Here is an 11,306-nt window from a genome sequence, read left to right as displayed (position 1 = left end):
TGTCTGTTTGCCTACGAGCAGCCAAGTTTTTATGTCATGTACAATGTCACCTAGCATGTTTAACTTTATTATCAACTCTTTCAGGCAAAATTTACATATAATTTTAATATGCAATTTGGTGAGTTTTATTTTATAGTACACTAGAGGCCCAGTGCACAAAAATTTGTGCACTCGGGTGGGGGGGTCCCTCCGCCTGGCCTGTGCCCTCTTGCAGTCTGGGACCCCTTGGGGGATGACCACCTGCTGGCTTAGGCCCGCTCCCCAGGGGAATGGGCCTAAGCTGGCAGTCAGACATCCCTCTGGCAGCCCAGGAGCCCTCAGGGGATGTCCACTTGCCGTGGGGAGCAGGTCTAAGTTGCAGTCGGACATCCTTAGCGCTGCTGAGGAGGTGGGAGAGGCTCCCACCACCACTGCTGTACTGGCAGCCATCAGCCTGGCTTGTGGCTGAGCAGAGCTCCTCCTGTGGGAGTGCACTGACCACTAGGGGGCAGCTCCTGCATTGAGCATCTGTCCCCTGGTGGTCAGTGTGTGTCATAGTGACCAGTCATTCCCAGTTGTTCTGCTGTTAGGGTCAATTTGCATATTACCCTTTTATTATATAGGCTAGAGGCCTGGTGCTTGGGTGGGGGCTGGCTGGTTTGCCCTGAAGGGTGTCCCGGATCAGGGTGGGATCCCGCTGGGGTGCCTGGACAGTCTGGGTGAGGGGCTGATGGCTATTTGCAGGCTGTCCAAGCCCCCCAATGAGGACCCTCACCCCATGAGGGTGTGGCCAGCCTGGGTGAGGGGCTGATGGCTGTTTTCAGGCTGGCCACAGCCCCTTCAGGGTGGGGGGTCCTGCTGGGGTGCCTGACCAGTCTGGGTGAGGGGCTGATGGCTGTTTGCAGTTTGGCCATGCCCCCCAGCAGGGACCCTCACCCCATGAAGGTGTGGCCAGCCTGGGTGAGGGGCTAATTGCTATTTGCAGGCTGGCCACAGCCCCTTCATGGTGGGGGTCCCCACTGGGGTGCTTGACCAGCCTGGGTGAGGGGCTGATGGCTGTTTGCAGGCTGGCCACAGCCCCCAGCCACCCAAGCTCCCAGTGGAGGCCAGCTGGAAACAGGTATCTGGGATTTATTTGTCTTCTATAATTGAAACTTTGTTGCCTTGAGTGGAGGCCACACCTGGCCAGGGCAGGCGGGAAGCTTGGCTTCCTCCATCATCGGGGCAACCAAGCCTCCTGCTTGCTCCAGCTCCGTGGCTGCCAGCCGCCATCTTGGTTGGGTTAATTTGCATATAGTCGCTCTGATTGGCTGGTGGGCGTGGCTTGGGGCATAGTGGAGGATCAGTCAATTTGCATGTTTTTCTTTTATTAGATTAGATAGTTATGTAACCACCTCCCTAACCAATACATAGAACCCTACAAAGTTTCCTCATGTCCCTTTGTAGTCAATCCCACTGCACCTCCTTCCCCCAAAAAATACTACTCTGATTTCTATTTCTACTGATTAGTTTCACTTATTTTATATTTTCATATAAATGGGGAAAATACGTCAGTATGCAATCTTTTGTCTGGCTTCTTTTGCTCAGCTAAATGTTTCTGAGATGTGCCCATGTTGTTGCTCTTAAGAGTAGTTCTTCTTTTTCCTTCTTAAGTAATATTCTATTATATGAGTATAGCAAAATGTATACATAACCATTTATATGTTGATGGATATTTAAGTTGTTTTAGTTTTGGGTTATTATGAATAAAATTGCTATGAATATTCATGTAAAAATCTCTATGTGGACATATGTTCTCTTTTCTGGGTAAATGTCCAACAGTAGATTTGCTGAGTCACATGGTAACTTTATATTTAACTATAGAAAAAATTGTCAACTGTTTTCTAAAGTGGTTGTACCATTTTACATTCTCCCCAAAATCTCTGAGACTTCCAGTGGTTGCACATTCTCACCAATATTTAGATATTAGTTTTCTACTGCTACCATAACAAAATGCCACAGATTTAGAGGCTAAAACAATGCAAATTATTATCTTCTATTGATGTAAGCTAGAATTCTGACATGGATCTCACTTCAGGGCTCTCTCCTGCTCCTCATTGGAGTTTCCTCATTTGTGCTCTTCATGATGTCATGAACTCAAGCTTCTCAGGCTTTGCAGACACCAAAGGGTAAGGGGTTTGTCCTGGATTTATGTGTTAAAGAGGTAGAAAGTGCCTTGTCAATTTCCCTACCAGCAGGAATTGTGGCTGATTTCCTCTGGCCCTAAGAAGTAAGCTTATTCATCAAAGTAGCATTCAGTTTCACCCACCACTGCCTTCCCCTCATTCCCCAAACCTCATAGTCTAGTCTCTTAGAGAGAAAGAATATTCTGTGGGAAACCATGATGTTAACATCATCATAAGGAGCATTTGGTCCCCTCTACTATGAGAGTCACAACTTGAGTGTGACTGACTCCACTTATTGTGAACGGCTCCATCTGCAACAGGTGGCTCTTACTCCAATTAGATTTTTCTCTTTAATTGAAGGGAATAGTCAGACATGCATATGTCAAGTGTTAGTCTGTTTTACCATAGCTGCCATATATTGATATATAATTGACTTTGCACACATAATCCTATGTAATCCTTACAGTGACCCAGCAGGGTTCATATTATTAAACATTTCACAAAGCAACTGAGACTGAGAGAGTTAGAAAATTGCCCAAGCTCTCACAGATAGTGAACAATGGAGCTGGTATTTGAACCCAGATCTGTCTCTAAAGTTTATGATCTTATCATTGTATTGTGCTACCTCTTAGCATGAGGTGAGCAGAGATGGAACCAAAGGAAATATCACAGGACTCTGGATTTTTAAACTAGATGCTCATATGCTTGTTAGCTTGTTAGAGCAAAAACTAGAGCAGATTAAAAAAATGTTTTCTCCCTCCCTCCTTTTTTTCCCTCCCTCCCTCCCTCCCTCCCTCCCTTCCTCCCTTCCTTCCTTCCTTCCTTCCTTCCTTCCTTCCTTTTTTTCCCTTCCTTCTTTCTTTCCTTCCTTTTTTCTTCCTTCCTTCCTCCCATCCTGCCTTCCTCTCTTTCTTTCTTTCATTATGAAACCCCAATAGTAATCACAGAAGAATCAGAAATAATAGACAATAAAACTGCCTCAACCCAATGTCTGGGTAAAGAACCATGAAAATATTCTATTGTTTTATGATCCCATTTAGAGTGAACATTATATTTATAGCTTTTCCCCTGAATACACATTAAGGTAATATTGAACTTTTGGTAAAAATTATACCATACATCTGTGCTGACAGCTTGTTTCCTGAACACAAATCTTTATCTACTACTTTCAGCTTTCAATATTTTCTCCAAACTAGTAAGTTAGGACATTAAAAGGTCCAGGAAAGAAACGTAAAACAGATGGGACTAGATTTTTGTGGGAGTTACAGCCATATTGAATTTAATAGAAACCTAGCTAGAGGGAGACCCAAGAGAAAAACCCATTAAGCATGCATAAAGAATCTCAAGAGTGTACAACATCTGGCTTACAACTGTGGGCTGTCCTTGAAGTTGGATGTTCTCTAAGATAGAGTAAGAGATTGGTCATAGGCCCTTCCTATGACATAGGGCAAATATTTTCAGCCATTGAACAGTACTGCTATTTTGTGAGTCTAGTATTTATTCCTTTCACTTCCCATTTTAGGCAAGTGAAAAGCCTGGGGCTCTGACCTAAGATGAGGTTGGAAGATCCGTAGCTAAAGCATTGGTTTTGCTGTGGCTATAGTCTTGAGCAAAAGGGAAGTAAATTTGGAGGGCTGGGAACAAGAGCCCACTAAAGTTTGAGGGATCAACAACAGACTTGGCCTAAGTGGAGGTTGCTGATTCAGGAAGCTAGATGGAGACAATGTTTGGATGATAGAGGGAGTCTCTTTTTTGTAGTGTCTGCTGACAGACAAGAAGAAGATACTGGCAGTCTGCAATTTAACATAGGATGATACCAGCGTCAGCACGCATCCTTAGACAATATAACCAATGAACCCCTTTCTTTCCTGTTTATTCAATCCTTCTCCTCCCTCTCAACTGGACTATTATCTAACTCTGCTAAAGACCCATTTCCTTTTGGCCTTTGTTCTTTCATTTCAACAAAATGGCCTTTTCTAAAGTTACCTGTGACCATCATATTGCTAAATCCAGCAAACAATGTCTAGCTCTCATATTATTCGAAGCTCAGCAACATTAACCTTGCCCCCACCATTGATCATTCCCTCCATCTTGAAACACCCTCTTTTCTTGGCTTCCATTCCTTCCCTCCCCTTTCTTCTAACTCAGCGGTTCTCAATCTGTGACCCCCTTTGGGAGTCGAACGATCCTTTCACAGGGGTCGCCTAAGACCATCAGAAAACACATATATAATTACATATTGTTTTTGTGATTAATCACTATGCTTTAATTATATTCAATTTGTAACAATGAAAATACATCCTGCATATCAGATATTTACATTACCATTCATAACAGTAGCAAAATTACAGTGATGAAGTAGCAATGAAAATAATTTTATGGTTGGGGGTCACCACAACATGAGGAACTGTATTAAAGGGTTGCAGCATTAGGAAGGTTGAGAAACACTATTCTAACTCTCTTGACTACCTTTAGGCTCTTTGTCAGTTCTTCCCCTCCAACTACTAAATGCTGGAATTTGTTAGAGCCCAGATTCAGGGCCTTTTTTTTTTTTCATTTTGTACCCTCTGGTCAGGCAGTCTCACCTATTCCCATGATCTGAATTACCAGTGCTGATGACGGATCTCTTCTCTGAGCCCTAGACCTGTATTTAACTGCTTATGCAGCACCATCTCTTGGATATATAAGGACCTCAGACTCAATATGTGTAAGCCTGAAGTCATTATCTCTTTTTTCATATGTGGTTTTCTCCAGTGTCATCTCTTAGTGAATGGCATTACTATTCACCCAGTTGCTGAAAAGCTATGTAGAAGTTATTCTGGACCCTTCATCTTTCCTCACACCACATACCCAATTCATTAGCAACTAATATTGATTTTTATGTCTTAAACGTGGCTTCAGTCCTTTCATTTCCTTTCTTCTCTATCTACACTGTCAACATCCCAATCCCAACTACCATGATTTCTCATCCTGATTACTGCAATAGCATCCCATCCTCTACTTTTACTAATCACCCACCTCAAATCTATGTGTCTTCTCAAAAAACAAACCTGACCACATTCCTATCTTCATACCTTCATGCATGATGGAAGCCATAGACACTTCCTTTGCTTTTGGGTTAAAGAGCAACATTTTTAAAACACTCTATGAAGCCATACATAATCTGGCCTGAATATTCCTACCCTTTTTCTATTTTAACTCCACTCTAGCCTCTGTACATTTTCAGCACATGGCATTCTTTTTGTTTCTGATTCCCTCCATGTCCTCTCTGTTCAAGACTTGACACATATATTTCCCCTTATCTTGGAACATTCCCCAGTCACCCTCCACTTGTCCACAGCAGACTCTTGCAGAAGACCGGTATGCCTTCGCAGTTTGTGCTTTGAAGAACTAAAATGCTGGCCCCATTCTCTGAGCTAAGTCTGTTGTGCTGAGTGAACCTCAAGCAGATACACATGCTTTTAATAACCTTTGGGCCATTTTTATACCTCAGATAAGTTACCAAACCAAACGTTAAAAAAATAAAAATTAAAGCACAAAACAGTTAAACTTCCTAGGATTTTTATTAATGTCTCTTTATTTCACAGACTATTGCAGATTTGTATTTAAACTGTCATTCTTAACTAGACAATAGGAAATTTCAAATAAGAACTAGTTGCTCAGATATATGAAACAATTCCATATTTCATAGAAACATTTGCAATAAACATTATTGTTATTGCTTTTCCTTAGCATGCACTTTAAAATGATACTGGCCAGAAGTAGGTGAAACAAAACTCTCAGCCTCTGGCCCTCTTGATACCAGACAAGTTGAAATAATAGGTCATGGTCCTAACAAAAGGCTGGAAGCAGGCAAGGGGAGTGAGTTAATGAGATCCTGTAATCTGATCCGCACAGTCATGGACAGCTGTTCTCAGAGCCCTAAGGAACCCTCCACCTTTACAGATCATGAACTGGCAGAATCTGACCCTGGTGGGTGCAGGCAAGTCCTGACACTGTGGAAATGGCTTTGCTGGTATAAATAACAGGCATCTGTTATCATGAGATTACCTGTCTGTAAAATGCCTATTTATCTTCATTACTTTGCTTTGGGTGGAGGGGGAGGAGGGAGGGAGGTGAGTGTTAGTATGTAAGATGATGGCGTTAGGAGAGGAGAAAGGCATCTCTGACAGAAGGTGAAACCTGCTTTAACTCAGTGGGTTGGTTTGACTGCCAAATGGAGTCCATAATGCTGATTCCTAGTGTTGAGCTCCCTTTAGTATTATGAACAAGTGTCTAGGAAATAATGCGAGGAAGAATTCGTACCTGGGATTACAACCTCATAGTTTGTACAAAAGGATAAGATGGCAGTTGTCATCTGATAGTTTCAATCTGGTAATTTTATTTCATCCATCCATCTCATCCAAATATTTGAGTGACTGCACTCTGTACTGTGCTAGGCATGGGCTGTAGAGAGCTGAATAAAACAGACGCAGTAGCTACCCTGATGGAGATTTCAGTCAATGGGGCTGACTGACGACAAAATAAACAATAAAATAAACGTGATTAAAAGTGTGATAAATGGGGGGGGGGGTAAGAGATCAACCAAAGGACTTGTATGCATGCATATAAACATAACCAATGGACATAAGACACTGGGGGGTAGGGGAGGCCAGCGGAATGTCAAGGGGGGGGGGGAAGAAGGAGACATATGTAACACCCTTTGTAATACTTTAAGCAAAAAAAAAAGAAAGAAAAGAAAAGAAAAAAAAAAGTAACCAATTCAAAAAAAAAAAAAGTGTGATAAATGCTACAAAGGGGAAGGAAAAGTTACCATGAGGGAGACTAACAGAAAGAACCTCCTTCAGAGAGAGGTGGTTTTTAAACTGCCCCATGAAGAAGAATCAAGCGGGGCCAGCCATGAACTGTGTCAGAGATGCAGCAGTAATAAGCTGATCCATTTCATTTTTTAATCTTGATTTTAATATGAAATTTAAATATGAAGTGACATACAATTATGAAACACTCTTTTAATAAAAGTCAAACAATTCCAAAATACATATTTTAAAAAGTGACTGCTTTTTGCCCCTTTCCCAACAAAAATTCCATTCTCTGTAAGGAAGGGTGGTTAACTAGTTGGATGTGGTTGAATAAAATTCTTACCTGATCGTTTTCTATGTGTGGAAGAATACAAACTTTTAGGCTGTCTCTTCAGAAAGAATGAGCAGTCTGACCCTAATGTAACAAAGGGAGCATAATACTAATGTCAGAGCATCTTTGCAATATCTTAATATGCTGCCAATTGCATGATAATTTGCATCTGTGAATAATCAGGGGACATAAAGTTCTGTACAATCTGCATTCCGATAACCACATTTCCAGATCTTTCAGAAACTTACTTGAAATAAAGTTTATAACTCTTATCTTCCTGACAATCACTAGACTAGTAAAATTGTTTTACTGCTTGTTTTGGCAGCTCAAACCTCAGTTCTGGGTCATTCAAGTTGCCTGTGCTTTTGCTCACATTTGATTGATTTTGCAAGAGTGGTGAATACAGAAATAAATTTCAAAAAGCCCCCAAAGTGGACATACAAGGCATATCACATTACTAAATGATAACAAACAGATGACATTCAGAATATCTAATCGACAGCACTCTGTATTTCACTAGATCAAAAAATACACTTCAAAACAGCCTGGATTCATTTAAAAAGTATAGTAAAAAAAAAAAAAAAGTCAATTAGAGGCTCATGATATATCCCACAAGGAGAAATAAATCCAAATTTCTAAAATAGAGAATGCTGAGCTAGCTCAGTTTCATGTGAAATGTGAAGTATTTCAGGACCAAGCGTTATTTATTCCCTAATGTGGAGACTACATGCAGTAAACCTGAGCTGGGAGGAGCTCGGGCCTCACCGGGAGCCCAACCACAGGGCAAGGAAAGTCATGGTCCAGAGACATGTGTTCTCAGCCCTTCAAGAAAAAGTACCCCAAATGTTTGACTTATTTTAACTAAAGGATTGGGAAATAAAGCACATATGTAGAAAAGTAATAAAGTCTAGACATTTAATAAGTAAAGTGTCACCTGTGTGACTATGAACCAGATCAAGAAGCCAACCCTCACCAGTACCCTACACACTCCCATGTGTTCCTTCTCAGTCCCAATCCCTTCATTCCCCCAAAGGTTGCCACTTTCCTGACTTTTCTGGTTGTCATCCCTTCACTTTTCTTAACACTTTTGCCACCTAATTACGTATCTCTAAACACTAGGCAGGGGTGGGCAAACTTTTTGACTCGAGGGCCACAATGGGTTCTTAAACTGGACCGGAGGGCCGGAACAAAAGCATGGATGGAGTGTTTGTGTGAACTAATATAAATTCAAAGTAAACATCATTACATAAAAGGGTACGGTCTTTTTTTTTTTTTTTTTTTTTTTTAGTTTTATTCATTTCAAACGGGCCGGATCCGGCCCGCGGGCCGTAGTTTGCCCACGGCTGCACTAGAGGATAATAATGCCTGTTTCCGAGTTCTGTGTAAATGGACTCATACTGTACATGTTGTTTCGTGTCTGGCTTCTATTACTTGACATCATGGAGTTGTATGTGGCTGAGATTCAGTTATTCTCACAGCTATATGATATTTCACTATAATCAGTGGTTCTCAACCTTCTGGCCCTTTAAAATACAGTTCCTCATGTTGTGACTCAACCATAACATTGTTTTCATTGCTACTTCATAACTATAATGTTGCTACTGTTATGAATCGTAATGTAAATATCTGATATCCAGGATGGTCTTAGGCGACCCCTGTGAAAGGGTCGTTTGACTGCCAAAGGAGTCACGACCCACAGGTTGAGAACCGCTGCACTATATGCTACACTGCAGTTTATGTATCCTTTTTGCTGTTGATGGGGATGTAGGTTTTGTTTCTACATTTTGGAAATAATATTGCTATGGACATTCTTATACATGTTTCCTGACACACCTGTGCAGAAGAGCATACATATGCTTAGAGGTGGGATTGCTGGATCACAGGTTAGGCATCCATTTAATACCAAAGTAATTGCATCAGTTTCCACTCCCACAGGGAGTTGTCATTGCTTCATATCATCACCTATATCTGTTATTTTCAGACTTTTAGTTTTTGCCAATTTGATGGGAGTATAGTGTTACAAGTTTAACATCCATAATTTTTCTTAGGAATCATATGTAATATTAGTTAAATCTAATTTTTATGAATAAAAAAATAAATAAAAATACAGAAAATAAAAAATATAGCTATTTTATTGACACCGGAGTAAATATTAGATTAAATAAGGTGGTGTGGCAATCAGGGTATTTCTCTTTCAACTGAACCCATTATTCTAAACCTATAATTTGGGGATAAAACAAGAATAGAAATAGTATGCCTGACACCTTATAATTTGTGTCTATCTTAGAAAATATAGTTAAATTGATGATAAAAATAAATAAATGAATAGTCTCTGCCAAGACAAGTGTTAGATGCAATCTCCTCATTTATGTGGATTAGTTTCTTAACTCTTTATTGTTTTCCACTGATCTGTCTATTCTTGCGATGATTCCACACTGTTTTAATCACTACAGTTTTATGACTGTCTTGCTAACTAGAAGGGCAGGACGTTTATCTTAGGTTCTGCTAAAATGGAGTCATTTTCCCTTTTTGGACAATATTGCTCTTTGATTCTTTTTAAAAACATAATGAGGTAGAAATTACACAACATTAAGATGCAGACACTGATCAGAAAATTTCCACATTCCCTTTATCTCTTATCAAGTAGAATGCCAGGTAATTCCCATATTTCACCAGTTCTGCCTCCAGCTCTGCTGAGTGTGAGATTCGTCTATCGTCTGAGTCTGACCTACTCTGACCCCTGGAGCTGGCAGTGCTCTCACATGATGAGGTAGACCACAGAAGGATAGTTCGCACTGGTAGCCAAGTTTCTGCAGGTATGACCTTGTTATTGAACCACAGAGAGTTTTCTCATCTATGAACATTGCAGATGTCTTCATTTTCACAAAAATTCTTGTTTCTAGAGATGTCTTCAAAAATATCTTGTGGTATGTTCTTAGGTATTTTGCATTTTTGTGTGATATGTGAGCAAGGACTTTTGTTCAATTATATATTTTTTATTTCTACTGTATAAGAAAGTTATTGTTTTTGATTGCATCCAGCTTTAGGAAGGGAGTTCATTGAAGAAAAGCATACTGCTATAGACTCAATGTTTGCGCTCTCCCTCAAATTTACATGTTGAAATCTAATGCCTGGTATGATGGTATTTAGAGGGGGACCTTTGGGAGGCGATTAGGTCGCCTATGGGAATGGAATTAGTGACCCTATAAAGGAGACCCCAGAGAGTTACCTTGTCCCTCTGCCTTGTGAGCACACAGTGACAAGGTGGCTGTTAGGAACCAGGAAGCAGGCTCTGTCCAGACACGAAGTCTGCTCCTGCCTTGATCTTGGACTTCCCATCCTCCAGACTGGGAGACATAAATGTTTTTTTTTTAAGCCCCCTAGTTATAGAATCCAAAAAATGCTTTAAATGCATGTAAATATTTCATTAAATATTCACAAGCTCAGTATACCACTTTAATCAACACCTAGATCAGAGACCGAAGTCTCCCTTTTATCCCTGACATCCCCTATGGGTAACCATTGTCCTGACTTCTAGCATCATAAAATAACTCATCCTGTTTAGAACTTAAATAAATGGACTCATTCAGTATTTTGTATTTGACTTTTTGCAGCCAACATGGTGCTGATAGGATTCATTTATATTGTTGCAAGTAGTTGTTGAGTTAATTGCTGTATAGTATTCTCTCATGTAAATTTACCGTAGTTTGTCCATTTCACTGTTGATAGGCATTTGAGTAGTCTACAACTCGAGGCTATTTCAAACAATGCTACTATGAAATTTTTTGTGTGCATGTGAATATATGTATGCATTTATGTTGGGAATATTCCTAGGCATGAAATGTCTTGGTGCTATGTTACTCATATATTCAGTATCATATTAGTAGCTACTGCCAAACAGATTTCCAAAAACGGTTGAACCATTTGACATTCCCACCAGCAATGTATGTGTATTGACTTTTAATTCAAATGCTAGAACATGGCCCACATTACAAACACTTGCTCCTATTAGTCTCATTAGAGCACTGCTGG

Source organism: Myotis nattereri (genome assembly GCF_964212035.1).
Source record: "Myotis nattereri genome assembly, chromosome: 11".
Lineage (NCBI taxonomy): Eukaryota > Metazoa > Chordata > Mammalia > Chiroptera > Vespertilionidae > Myotis > Myotis nattereri.
Note: the sequence above shows the minus strand (reverse complement) of the source record.